Raw genomic sequence first — 15,196 nt, forward strand, 5'->3', positions numbered from 1 at the left:
TCAGGTCCAGTCTTCCAAGTTTCCTTCCAAGACAATACATGATGCTACCCTGTCAACATTTCCTTGTCTGTGTACAGACCTGAATCCAGTGTCTCGGAGTAGCATTGTGAGGCTGGAGGGGTGGCTCAGTGCTGCTCACTGCTGCTTTTCCAGAAGATCCAAGTTCTCTTTCCAACACCCACCTCAGGAGGCTCACAACCACCTAAAATTAATCTCAAGGGACCCAATGCCCTCTTCTTGCTTCCGTAGGAAGCTGCACACACATGGCATACACATGCACGCGCGCGCGCGCGCGCGCGCGCACACACACACACACACACACACACAAACCACTTATATATCCCTCCACACCCACACATATAAAGAGTAGTTGGTCTCATCTTCCCCTGAGATCAGAGCCACATTTCCTCCATCTGCTGTGTGGGAGTGTTGGGCTGCTGACCAAGCTCGAGCTTCTCAATAAAGACCTTTGTTTGCTTTCATGGCGGGGTTGGGGGAAGTGGTTTGTCAGTAAGGGTCTCTGGTAAGGAACCCAGGGTATCTAAGTAACCAGACTCTAAGCAGAGAGACTCTGAGCAATGTGGAGACATACATAGTCCCCGTCATCCAGATGCTGGAGGCAGCCTGACTTGCTGTTATATTGCATGGCTCATACATTGATGAAGACCCAGAAAAAGTGACCCCTTCCAAACAGCCCAGGTCATATATGTCTTGCTCCTCTGTCTTGGTCACATAACATACATCTCATACTAACTAAGCCTGCTTCTTCTTGATAAAAGACCACCCCGCTTCCCTCGGAAACAAGAGTAGAAAGTTTGCTTTGTCTCGTGAGACTAAAGTTTCTTCCTGCAAGTCCCATCTTGCCATGCTGCCTACCTGTTGGGGTGAATAAATGTCTTCTCTGAAGGACAATTAAATCCAGTACATCTCTTTCTCAAAACCCTCATCTCCTTCTCCCAAGTCAGTCATAACTGCACCCTTGACCAAGAAGGTGCTGCGGCCATACTCAATCCAAGGCCAGCTGAGACCTTTCCACCCCAAGGTCCCACCTGGATCAATGGGTGTGCAGAATGGACACAGCCATCTCACAATAGTGAGACCAACCTCATGTAGCCTGAGGTCTGAAACCTTCGGTCTCCTCCTGTCTAGTCAGGTCTCAACAGAGCTACTTCTAATGGAGTGGTAATATATTCTCAAAGATTTGCTAGAGTTTGAAGCCTTCTTACTCTTTGTCCCAAAGTAAAGCGATACAGTGTTTCAGAACAAATACAGGCCAGATCAGAGACCTTCAGGTTAGATTATTTTTACCCAACTTATCCCCCTACTGATCTGCTATGTAAACATCAATGATAAACTTGCTTTGTATTTGTATGTATGTGATTTGGTTACTCATGTGTGTGTGCAGGCTTGAGCAACCAGAGTCAACCTTGGGGCCTATTCCTCAGGAGCCAGTCACTGAGTTTTTTAGAAAGTTTCTCACTTACCAAGCCGATCAGGCTGGTTGGCAAGTGAGCCTCAGCGATCTGTCTGCCTCTGCCTCCTCAAGTCTGAGCTTATAAGCACATGCCACCAAACTCAGCCTTTTGTGAGGGTTCTGAGGATCAAAGCCACATCCTGTTACTTGCAAAACAAGCATTTTACCTACAGAGGCATCTATCCAGCCCCAGATGGAAGACAGCTAGCTCTCCTGCTCTCCCGGGCAGTGAGCACACTCCCGAGCATAGAGGCCCTTAAGAACAGCTGAAGCCATCTGAGCACCCTAAACCACTCCTTGAGTCTTCCAAAGAATTCATCAGCAAAGCAAAACAGAGACACACAACCTCATCTTGGGATTGGCTCTCCTAGTGTGGATCTCTCAGTGTTCCCTTTGCAACGGGACACGTGAATACAAGCCAGTTGGCATGCTAAACATGCTAGAGTTAGTGTTTCAGGTCTGTTTTCCATTCCTTTTTTTCCCCTGGTTTTTTTGTTTTGTTTTGTTTTAGAGACAGGGTTTCTCTGTATGGCAGTCCTGACTGTCCTGGAATTTGCTCTGTAGACAAGGCTGGCCTTGAACTTACAGAGGTCTGCCTTAAAGAAGTCCACTGCCACCACCTAGCCTGGTTTTGCCTTTTACAAGAGTCCTACACAGGAGCAGGGGAGAGGCCCCTGGAGGAAAGTGCTTACTACACACTCCTGAGGACCTGAGTTGGAATCCCCCAGGCTCAAATAAAGCTGGACAGGGAAGTTTGTGTGTTCATAATCCCCGCGCTCCTCTGAGGAGATGGGAGCCAGAGGACAGGCTGACCCCCAGAAGTGTGTGGGCCATCCAGCCTGTTGAGTGTCTTGGAGAAACAACCAAGATAGCCTGTTGTAAACACGGTTGGAAGGCGAGGGCTATCACCCGAGGTTGTCCTCTGAGTTCCACTGGGGCACACACACACACACACACACACACACACACACACACACAATGATAAAAAAAAGAGTATCCATATTGACTAACCATTTTTAATCTGAAAATTCTTTTTTTTTTTTTTTTGAGACAGGGTCTCATATAGGCTGGTCTCAAACTCACTCTGAATGGGAGATAACTTTGAATGCCTAATCTCCCTGCCTCCACATACAAAGTTCCTGGATTTCTGATATGTGCCATCATGCCCAGTTTATGGGGTAAAACCCAGGGCTTTATGCATGCTATCATAGCTGCCCAGCCCCTCAATCTGAAGTTTTAAATCCAGTATGTTGTCAAATCTGAAATCTTTAACACCCCAAGATATATCACAAGTGAAAAATTCCACACCTGACTTCATGCGACAGATCACAGTGAAAATCCAGGTGTACTAAACATGCTGTATGAAATTCCCTTCAGGCTGTATGTGCAAAGTATCACGCAAGCATGAACCGTTCAGGTTTAGACTTGATACCTATCCCCAGCAGCTCTGTTAAGGGTATGAAAACAACCCAAACATTAGAAGTCTAAAAGCTGAAACCGCAGCTGGTCCCAAACATTCTGGACAAAATACTCACTTTTTACAACATGAAATTAAAGAAATTGTCTACTCTAGGGAGTAGTTCTGCAAAATGTCTCAGGCTGGTGAGGTGGTCGAGAAGGTAAATGCCCTTACCCAAAAAGCCCAGTGACTTGTGCTGGAGTTCTGGTACCCACATGTTGGAGGTAGAGAACCAGCCCTGGCAAATTGTCCTCTGACTCCCAAACACTCACTGTGACACACACAAACCCCACACAAAATCAACAAAACATAATAGCTGTTTTTAAAACTGGGCATGGTGATGCACGCTTGTGATTCCAGTGTTGGAGAGGTAGATACAGAAAGGTCCTGGGTTCTCTGATCATTAGTTCAACAGGATTATCCATTTCCAGACCAGAGGAAGATCTTGTCTCAAAAAGCAAAGTGGGCAGCGTTCTGAAGAACAGTACCAGAGGTTGACATCTGACTTCCACACACATGGTCATGCACATGCACGTGCATACACACATGCATACACACATGCATACACAAAATAAATAAACAAGAATGGGGCTGAGCATACGGCTCACTGGAGGAAAAGAGCTTGCTGAGCAAATACGAGGATGTCCAGATCCCATGTAAAAGGCAGGCAAAGCCATGTATATGCTTATGCCTGTAACAACAGAGCTGCGGGAGACAGATACAGGGAGGCTCATGGGGACTTTCTAGCCTCAGGTTCGGTGAGAGACCCGGGCTGAAGGGAATAAACAAAAACACACACACATGCGCATGCACACATGTAAACCATATATTACACGCATATACAGACAAATGCAAAACATGAACATGGAAAGAGGGTACCTGGCACATAGTAGGTCCTCAGGAGGTGGGAGCAGCTGTCGCAAACTCTCTGGGAAACAAATGACATGGCCTGGACTTGGATACCAGGCTAAAAGACTCCATCACCTCGGAGCGCCCACTCTACCACTGTCAATCTCCTTCCCCTCAAGATGGGTGGGGCAGATGGGGGGAGCACAACGGCGGTTTTCAGGGTAACAAGACTAATCAGGATTTCACCATCAAAGCAAATATATCCAATTAACAGCTATTAAAGAAGCATTTTCCGGCACCATGCGCAGTGAAGGCCGTTCTACCCAACAGAAATTAATCTTAATTATTGGTACCTGCATACATACATGCAAAGGGAAGCAAGTCACATTAATCTACATTAAACTTAATAGCAGTCCGTGTATTATCTATTCTGAGTCAAAATTGACTGCTGGCCCCCGCACAGGTATCCGCTGTGCTAACTCAAGTAATTACTGTGCAGCGGGTCTCAAAGACACAATTTGTTCCCTGTATAATAAATCAGCGGCTAGAAGCTTTTTATAATCAAAAACCAAAGGGGGGAAATAGAACTGTATAGGCAAATGTCATTTTCTTCTAAGGGAAATCACAGAAAAGGAAATATGTTTTGCTGCCTAGTTGGAAAGATAGAATTCCCGTCTTTATGCATTCCTAAACAAAGACCGAAATCTTGTTCGACTTTGATGACTGTGCAAAAGAAAGCTTACGCACCCCAATTCTGAAGGTTTCTAAAAGTCCTTAACTTCATTTCCAAGAAGAGAAATAAGGCTACCAGGGATGAATGGCTTCCATTAATAGGAATTTCCTATAGTATTGGTCCATGTGGAAGGCCAAGTTCAGTTTATTAAATTTCACTTAGAGGGATCCTGTTCCATGAACCACAAGAAAAAGGAAACGGTAACTGTCTCCCATGCTCTACGCTGCCCACACTCTCTTTAGGGCATGGTGATACACTCTATAAGTCAGTCAGCAGTCACTCTACCTTCTGCATATCCCTTTCAAGTTCATCACCTGTATCCCTAAAATCCCTGCTCTGCTCCTTTCCAAGCTCAACTGCTCCAGTTGATTACAATTTCTCTTGTCAATGTTGAGTGTGTGTGTGTGTGTGTGTGCGCGCGCGTGCGTGCCTGTGTTTACACATGTTTGTGTGGATGTGTGTGGAGGCCAGGGGTGGATGACGTCAGGTGTCTTCTCCTATCTTCTCTCCACCTCATCATTTATCTATCTACCTATCTATCTACCTACCTATCTATCTATTAGATTGCAACATGGTCTCTCATTGAACTTGAAGCTTATCGATTTGGCTAGACTAGCTCACCAGCAAGTCCCTGGGATCCATCTGTCTCTGTTCTCCCCCTCGGTGCTGGGGTTACAGATGCACACCGTGATGTCCATGGATTCTGGGGCTCTGAATCCAGGTCTTGATGCTTGCACAGTGGTGACTTTACTGTCTGAGTCATCTCCCCAGTCTTAGGGATTTTCTCAGATGGTTAAGGTCACATAGCTAAGGTTGTACATTTATACCACAGGTTGGTTTTGGTGGTTTAAATGAGAACCTTAGGCTCACATATTTCAATGCTTTGTACTAATTGGTGGAACTGTTTGAGAAAGATTAAGAGGTGTGGCCTTATTACTGAGGGTGGGCTATGAGGTTTTAAAAGCCATCCCATCTCCAGTTAACTCTCTCTGCCTCCAACTTACAGATCAGAAGTTAAGATCTCAGCTACTGCTCCAGCACCATACCTGCCTGCTGCTGCCGTGTTTCCTGCCGTGACCATGGACTTCTAACCATCCAGAAGCCTTTGTCATTGTAGCGGTTTGAGTAAGATTTACTCTCATAGGCTCATGTGTTGGATGATTAGTCACCAGGAGCTGGAACTGTTTGAAAAGATTAGAAGATGTGGTCTTTTGGAAGTAGGTGTGGCCTTGTTGGAGAAAGTGAGTCACTGGAAGTGAGCGTTGAGATTTAAAAAGCTGGCACCAGGCCCTGCTTCTCTCTCTGCCTGTGGATCAGGGTGTGGCTCTCAGCTACCATGCCAGTACCATCCATGCTGCCATTCTTCCTGCCATGACAATAACAGATTAACCCTCTGCAACTCTAAGTAAACTCCCAACAAAATGTTTCCTTTTATAAAAGTTCCTTTGGTCATACTATGTCTCCACAGCAATAGTGCGGACTATGGAGGCCCAGCTCAAGAGGTTTTGGAAGGGAACAATACTAACAGCTGGGTTAGAGAGCCTTTTTGTGGTATTTTGGCAAGAAATATGGCCGGTTTTTTTCATTGTCCTATGAATCTGCCTGGGGCTAAAGTGCACCCGTACAAAGCCATGAACGATGTTTTTACATAGGTGCTGGAGAGTCACCCTCAGGTCCTCATGCTTGTACAACACACACTTTTATCCATCTGAACCCTTTCCCTAGTCCCTATTGCTTTGTTATTAAAATATAATAACATCACTTCTCTCCTTCCCTTTGCTCCCTCCAGTTCCCATGCTCTTCCTCATACACTTTCAAATGCACATCCTCTTTATTCCTTGATTGTATACATGTATATATACATATATAACTGCATGTATATACAATTTCATAAATATAGAAACACAACCTGCTGAGTCTGTTTAGTGCTCCTTGTGTGTATATTATTTTAAGACAGACCCGGGGCACTGGTTGACCAATTAGGGGTCTCTTCTCTGGGAAAAACTAATTCTCCTCTTCTGAACAGCCCCCAGTCACTTGTGGATCTTTGTCTCTGTCTTCATGAGATCTACCCCTTCGACATTAGCATATTTATTGCTGATGTCGAATATTTAATGACCTTGTTAGGTCTTATTTGGGCAGCCATATTGCTGAGGTATCGTGAGTGTCGCTTTCCTGTCCACTCAGAAAGACATGATCTTACGGGAGACCTCTTAGTGCTCTGGATTTTATGATTTTTCCCATCCCTGTTCCCTGATGTTTCTTGAGCCTTAACTATTGTAGCCGCATCAGCTGGCCTGCGTTCCCCACCATCAGTTGCTCTCTGCATTTCCCTCTGGCTTTCTGCAGTGGTCTCCATCTGCAGGGAAGAGACGCTTCTCGGATGAGAGGTGAGAGCCGGGCTTCTCTGTGTGTAGCAGGCTGTTTTAGAACGCAGTAAGGGATTACTCCGTCTAGAAGAGTGGTGGCAGAAGTTTTCTCCTCTAAGACCCATTTCATCTTCAGGGAAAGAAGAGAAATGAAGAAATGTCACTCAGAGCTCAGAGACTGCAGAAGTGTGAGGGAGAACTTCTAGAAGGATCTTAGGCATCCGGCTCGGGCAGCTAGGTAAACGATAAAAGTGTTGACTGCTAGGTCGTTAGGAAATAGTTTACTGTAGTGTGGTTACGTTAAAGTTGAAGCTCCCAAGAGAGGGTCGCATGGAGTTTCCAAGAGCATATGAGTGGAGGCACTTAAAATCAAGGCAGTTCTGGGTGAGAGGCAGAAGGCTGGGAGTGTGTGGCCCGTGAGTGGCTGGCTGCTGAACTTTGCATATGAGTCACCAGGGTTGAGTCAAGGCAAGACCTGGAGCAGCTGGCAGAGAACCTTCTAGTGCATCAGAAGAGACTGAAAGTGAGCCAGAGAGGTGGGAGGAGCTCCCACAGTTAGCGCTGTGTTTGCCAACAGAAAGCAAGGCTGTCAACACAAGTAGCAAGGTAACTGTGCCAATGGCAATGAGATCAGAACTGACCAGTTTTCTGTACAGAGACAGGGAGATCTTGATGACCTTGGCAAGTACCAAGGGAGTCATCAGTGTGGAATCTAGGTCATGGAGATCTCAGAGCAAGTAGGATGAAGGGAGGAGGAGACGGTCAGTACAGGCAGAACTTCGCGTAACTTCTTGAGAAAATTAGGATGAAATACAGGAAGCACTTGAAAGATGGGCTGAGGGAAATCTGAAGCATGATTCAATTTTTTTTAATATTGTCTATTATATGTGTGCGTGTGTATGAGAGCATGTATGTACATGCACAAGTGTGGAGGTCAGAGGACAAGTTGGAGGAATGGACTCTCTCCTTTCACCGTCTGTAGGTTCCAGGAATCACACTCGGGTCATCAGCCTTGCACTGCAAGCACCCTTACCCACTGAGCCCATCTCTCTAGCCCTGATTTGTTTGAGAGACAGGTTAGGGTGGGAAAGGCTTCAGCATGCCTTAATACTCATAAGAAAATAAATAAAAAAGGCCAAAATATAGGCAACAGGAAAGAAACAATAGCAGGGAAACTTCTCTAGGGAGATGGGTGGAGAAAGGCCTCTCTGGAGCGGCTCTGTGGTCATGGGGATGACGGAGCGTGTGTGCAGAATAGCTACTTGCCTCACAGCCAGGAGCAGTGGTACCTGCCTATAATGGAGGTACTTAGCCAGCTGAGGCAGGGAGACCAGGAGTTCACAGGAAGTCCTAGCACTGGCTACAGTCTGGGCTGCAGGAGATCCTCTCTCTAATCACAACCAACAAATGACAGCAGGTAGGTGGGGTTTGCACATTTATAAGGAAAGAAAAAGACGAAGAAGGGGCCGGGACACGGCTCAGGTGGAAGCGCAAACACGAGGACCCTCGTCCAACCCTCCAGCCCCAGCAAAACTGTGCTCAGCTCAGGGGCACCAAATGGATCTGAGGCAGGAGCAGCTGCTCCATGCTGAACTGTGCTGACCTCAGGCAGGAACTACCGTAATTACTGTAATAACAGCACAGTTAAGGTTTGGACTGGGCAGGACACAGGTGGTACCGTATTACTTGTACATGGTGCAACCTAAGTTTTTAAGAACTGCTTAACATTTTAAGAAATGCTCCTGGATAGTAAAAAAATGTTACAGATTCACAATAAAACAGATTCAGACATAAAAGACCACACTGTTGGATGAATGTACGTAGGCTTGAGAGAGAGAAGAAAAAGAATATTTAAGTTAATGGTTTTAAAAAAAGGTAAAGTCTTTAAAGAGACAGAGTACAGATAGTTATAGATTAAGAGAAATAAAAGAAAAATAAGCCACGTAAAAATGGAAAATTCACAGAGAGTCTGGATTATGTACATTGTGTTTTCTTTAAAATTTTTGACTGTGAAGGAGCTAAGTACAGAGAGACATTTCATTACATGGGCTGCCAAGCTAAACCAGAATGGATATCATGGGGGTATGACTTCAAAATTTGGGTCTAAGGATATGATGCTTTGGAGAGGGTCTTCTTTTGTTTTCACAGAGGACCAGACCCTGTGGATTGATTCTATTCCGATATGGTATGATAGACCACGACCTCCTGAAAGGTTGCTGTGAACACCCTCAAAAAATTACTTCATTCAACTGCCGACTGAGATGAACCTAGCAGACAGGTTATACCCTGAAATACCTAAATAACAACACCCCCATTCAGCAGGAAGCAGTTTGGAGAGAAAAAACTGCGCCCATATTCCCAAATATTGTTTATAAATGTTCTTTTACATTTAAAGGGGGAGATGATATAGATGTGAATAATTTGCATTGATATGAATCTTGGTTTACTGATATTAATTTAAGGTCAATTTTATTATATGTATATGTATTTCTGATATTGATTAAGGTATTGTGATTGTGTAGTACATTTAAAAATGTAATGTGTATAGGTTGTTAATAGATAATAGTAGTCAAGTTTGTAGTCAGTTAGATTTTCTAGATATATAGATACATATTTCAGTTAGATCGGCATTCTTCATATCTTTCAAAGACTACCGAATATGCTATTAAATGTTTTAATAACTTAGGACTTTTCATGACAATGAGACACTCTGCTCCTGGCAGCACCAATGTACTTCAAGAGGAAGATGGGCATCGAAGAGGCACCTTATGGAGTTTGATAGCCATTTGGGCAAGAAACTGTTCTTGCCTGGACTATTGCATAAACTGGACACAGAGAACCTGCAGAGAGAGGACTGCTAAACTTGCCTAAAGGTGAGATGGTCTTTCGGGGTTCATGATTCATGAAAGAGTCTGCAAGACATTCTTCAGGACAAGCAGATAGTGACTGCCTTTGAAATTTCCTGCTTTGTGGAAATGTCTGCTGGAAACTATGGGCCTGTAGGCTGAAGATGGATGCCCCAACGGTACAGAGGAACTTTGGGTGACTGTCCAGGCAGCGAGATGTCTCTGTCATTTCTAGAGTTTTAAAAGTTGCTTACTTTTTGTTTGCTTAGGTAATATTGTATTCTTCTGGAGTCTTTGATGGAGTTGAAGAATACATAGATAGTTATAGTTTTCCATTGTTATGATAAAAGATAAAGTAGATATAAATATTGTAACTGTAATCCTTGCTTGATAACTGTTTTGTTATATGTAATTTTGCTATGTTAAAGTTAAAGCCTTCCTTTTTTTGTTTAAACAGAAAAAGGGGAAGTGATGTGGGAGTGTCATATATCAATCTGTTGATTTCATTGGTTAAGCAATAAAGAAACTGCTTGGCCCTCATAGGTTAAAACATAGGTGGGAGGAGTAAACAGAACAGAATGCTGGGAGGAAGAGGAAAGTGAGCTCAGAGTCGCCATGATTCTCCCACTCCAGACAGACACAGGTTAAGATCTTCCCTGGTAAGCCACCTCGTGGTCTACACAGATTATTAGAAATGGGTTAGATTAATATGTAAGAGCTAGCCAATAAGAGGCTGGAACTAGTGGGCCAAGCAGTGTTTAAAAGAATACAGTTTCCATGTAATTATTTCTGGGCATAAGCTAGCCATGTGGGCGGCCGGGTGCCGGGGACACAGCCCCGCCGCTCCTATTTCAACAGAGATCAGCATGGAAGCATGCAATTGTCAATACCAAGGCTGAGGCAGTGGAAACAGGAGGATTTCTGGAGGTCCTGGGAAGATAGCCTAGCCTAGCCCAGCCTGTGAGTTCCAGGTTCAGTGGAAGGACCTTTCTTAAAATATAAGATAATGGCAAGGAGGCTCAATGGGCAAAAATGCTTGTGTCTAAGCCTGACAACCTGAGTTCAGTTCCTGGGAGCCACGGAGTGGAAGGGGAGAATGAACTCCATGGTTTGTGTGTCTTCCCATTAAATAATTGAAACTAAGTTTTGGGGTTTTTTGGGTGGGGCCTTTTTGTTTTGCTTTGTTTTGTTTCTTGCCTGTTTTTAAAGCAAAAGCAAGGTAGGGTAGATGGCACCAAGGAACAATACCCAAGACTGATCTTTGGCGCCCGCAGGCACTTGCACACACATCAATCTTCATATACACACAAGACTAGCAAACGATGGACTGGAATCACAGGCAGTACTGTAGCTCGTGACTTCAACGCAGTTTTTGGAAGTTGCAAGGTGTTTTCTGCTCTTCCTTAAGCAGCCTGACATTTCCATGATTCAGCATGAACACTGGAATTTGGTCCATCTTGCTTCAAGCTGTCACTGCTCCACATCACACCTGTAACAGTTGATATTGACTGTCAACTTGACAGCATCTAGAATAAAGGGAAAGAGGAGTCTCTGGGATGTCAGTGAGGGAGTTTCCACGTTGGGATTATTTGGGTGAGAATGATGTATTGTCATTCCACGAGATGGGGTCCCAGAATGTATAAAAAGGAGGAAACGAGCTGAACACCAGCACCCATCTCTCTCTGCTTCCTGACTGCAATTGCTACGTGACCAGATGCCCTATGCTCCTGCCTCCATGCCTTCCCGACCATGATATCATGGTATCATCAAACTGTGAGCAGAATGAGTCCTCTCTTATGTAGGAGGGAGGAATTGCTTTTCTCAGGCATTTTGTCACAGCAGCGAGAAAAGTAACTAATACAACATCCTTACCTGGCCAGTTCCTGATGGGGAGCTTGTGCTGCTCCAAGGGTTCCTCTTTGCGCACTTGTATTTCTAGCACAAAAAAAAAAAAATCCAAACTTTCTGGTACATTGTTTTGCCTAAAGTTTGGATAACAGTCACCTTTAGACCAAGCTTGAGTATTCTTCCTTGAAAATAAAGGGATTCCATAAAACCCTAAATAAAATGAAGATATCAGCAGAACAGAAGGAGCAACTTAGAATTGTAACAGCAGTGTCTGCCTCTGCTACAAATGACCTAGTCCAGCGAGTCTGGAAGCGGAAATGAATGCCTGTCACTTTCCGCTTTCCTGGAAATTTGTTCAGTGATCAGAAATGGAGAAAGGGGTGGTGACTGTGAGGTCTGCAGGGGAAGAGATCTACAGTGCACGGGGAGAAAAAAGCTCACTGAGAAAGCACCGAAGTTTATCAAAAGGTCTCAGCCAGGAGAAGGCTAACCAGAGCATCACAGCCCAGCACAAAGGCAGCAGCCCACCTCACGTAGTCACACATGGTGGAGGCTGCCAGTCTCATATCCTGGCATTCGTGGTCGTGGTTTTAAAGGCAGGGTTTCATGTATGTAGCCCAGCATGGCCTTGACCTTTCTCTGTAGATGAGGATGACTTTGAACCTTTGATTCTCCACATCCCAAATGCTGGAGTTACAGATGTGCACAAACACAGCCAGCGTACAAGGTGTTGGGGATCCAATCCAGGATTTCATGGTGTAAGCGGTCTACCAATGGAGCTCTGGCACCATGATTCATTCTCTGCTGTGGGCTGACTTGAGCACTGTAAGATACTGAGTAGCATCCCTGCTTGTACCCACCATGTGGCAATAGCACACTCTTCCAGGCCCTGTAAATTAACGACGTGTTTGAGCATGACCCACCGTTGCCTGACGGACAAAGTCTTCCTAACTGAGAACATGAGCTTTGGTTTGGGAAAGCTGTTCTTGTTGTTTGCTTTTTCTGGACAAGGTCTCATGTATTTTAGGCTGTCCTCAAATTATATAGCCAAGAACAACCTTAAAGTTTTGATTCTCCTGCCTTCACTTCCCTGGGTGTTGAGTTAACTGGCATAGATCACCAAGCAGTATTTATGCAATGCTGGGGACTCCATGCATACAAGGCAGGTACTCAACCAAACAAAATACATCCCCAGTCCTACATATTCCAGAGCAGAGACTCTCATTCTTTTTATTTATTTATTTATTTATTTATTTATTTATTTAAGATTTCTGTCTCTTCCCTGCCACTGCCTCCCATTTCCCTCCCCCTCCCCCAATCAAGTCCCCCTCCCTCGTCAGCCCAAAGATCAATCAGGATCCCTGCCTTGTGGAAAGTCCAAAAACCACCCATCTCCATCCAGGAGAGACTCTCATTCTAGTGAGATCAAAGAGATAAGGAACCCAACTAAAAGGTGGAATTAGCTTTCTCTCAGCCTTCTGGAGCCCTTGCTCTTCCCTCTGGCTCTGAGCCTTACAGCCTGCTGTACCTGCCTTGTCTCTACTCCGACAGGGAACTCAGCATTTGTGGTCTTCTTTGAATGTTCCAGAGTCCACATAGCCACTTGACATAGAGATCTGATTTTACAGAAAGAATTTTAAAAGTTATAAAAATTAAATCTATAGTAGTACTCTTTTCTTTCCAAGAAAGTCAAGCATTTGGGTGACGGGAACCAAATCTATAAAGGAAGTAACAACATCTTCCCAAGGACTAGATATGGAAAGGAAACTTGCCTAAGCTGGAATGTGCTCTGGGATGCCACTTTCAATAAAAAAAATGCTATGTGCCTGAGAAGCATTCTACATGCCAAAGCAGTCTGAGGCTCTCGCTGTAGTCAGGACACCATCTTTCATCCCAGAGACTCCAAAGGGCCTTAGGCATGAAACTGTAGATGAGTACTCATGGAACTCACAGAATCTGGCCCGTCCACACATCTATCACTTCACCCACCCCCTCATGAAGGTGGAATGTGGCAGTAGGTGGTTCACAGCTGCCTGGCAGCCAACCTTCACCATCTAAGACAGGAAGCCAGGACACCCGATCCTGGAGGAACTTCAGGGAGAGGGCAGGAGGTAACTTTAACCCACGACTTGGCTAAATGCTTGGATCACCCTCGGTTACATCATTGCCTCCGCCCTCATTATAAGAGACTGGATGAAGAAAAACAGTGATCATCCAACTGCTTTGGAGAGGCCCATTTCCCCGAGAGGAAATGGGACTGGAGAGGACCCTGTGACAGATAAACTACCTTGAGTTGTAAACTACTTTGAGTTGGTGTTTTTTTATATGATGGTCCGATTTCATCTTTTTATATCTGAAAATCCATATTTATTGAAGACTCTGTTCTTTCAGTACTAACTGTCTTTGGTACATTTGTCAAAGACTGATTGACCTGAGCTGACAGGATGGCTCAGTTGATAAAAATGTTTGCCAGAAAGCCTGATGATCTGAGTTCGCTCCCCAAAACCCATAGTGGAAGGAGAGAGTCTACTCTAAAATCTATCCTCTACACTCTTTGTGGTATATGTGCCCACTCACATACCATAAACACACATACACACAACCTACAGATTGCCTTGGAGATTAGGGACATTACAGGTCATATTGGTCCCAATATAAATCTTGATTCAAGAAGATTGACATCATACCAATTATCATTTCCAGCCACAGGGAAATGAGACTAGAAACTAATCACATAAGAAAAGCTGAAAAGTTTACAAACATGCAGTCTGTCCTGGCAGAAAACCATGCATGCCTGGGAAGAATGGGGAATGTGCCGTTGGGCACAGGGTTCACATGTTTGTAGGGTCTGTTTGGTGTTATCTGTTTTGTTTGTTTGTTTTCTGAATTCTGTATGGATATTCTGCCTGTTAGGTTGGGGTTGATCAAGATGACACGTTAATAAAGGGAAGAGGAAACTGATCTCTACAAAACAAATTGTCCTTCAATCAGAACAGCAAAGGGCAGCAGTTTCTCCAGGGGACTGAAGACAGTATGCCCAGATAGTAAAGACATGCTGATTTATAGGGCAGAAGAGGGAGCTTTTAGGTAGGAGAAGCAACTCCATCATCCCCTGCCCATCAAGCCTAAAATGTTGTACACATAAACAGAGGTAGAGGCCTCCATGTTGATCTTAGCGTGTCTTCCTGGATGCAAACTTCCTGCATAAGATTTATGACCTAAGATTTATGACAGGTCAGTTTTCCTTCAACTCACCTGCGGCTTTAAATGATTAGCCCTTTACCATCCACTGTGGAATGGGAGATAGTGAGGTCTTCTTCCATTGCTGTGTTACTATCTTTAAAGTTAAAGTGAGTTTCTTGAAGACAGTCTTTGTTAAAAAATAAATAAATAAAAACAAAAACAAAATGAAACCTTTTATTCTGTCTTTTAATGGGAGAGTTTAATCCATTTACCTTTAAAATAATTATTGATAGATTGCATCCTTTTCCATATACTTTGTTAGTCTTGTAGGGTTTTTTTGTTAGTTTTTTGTTTGTTTCTTTTGTTTTTTCTTTAGAGTTTATATCTGAAATGCCCCTAAAGACTCAAGTAACACTTAGAAATAAGTCACTGGGA

The sequence above is a fragment of the Microtus oregoni genome, unplaced genomic scaffold, assembly GCF_018167655.1.
Source record: "Microtus oregoni isolate MIOR12 unplaced genomic scaffold, Mior012 000003F_ref0000135, whole genome shotgun sequence".
Lineage (NCBI taxonomy): Eukaryota > Metazoa > Chordata > Mammalia > Rodentia > Cricetidae > Microtus > Microtus oregoni.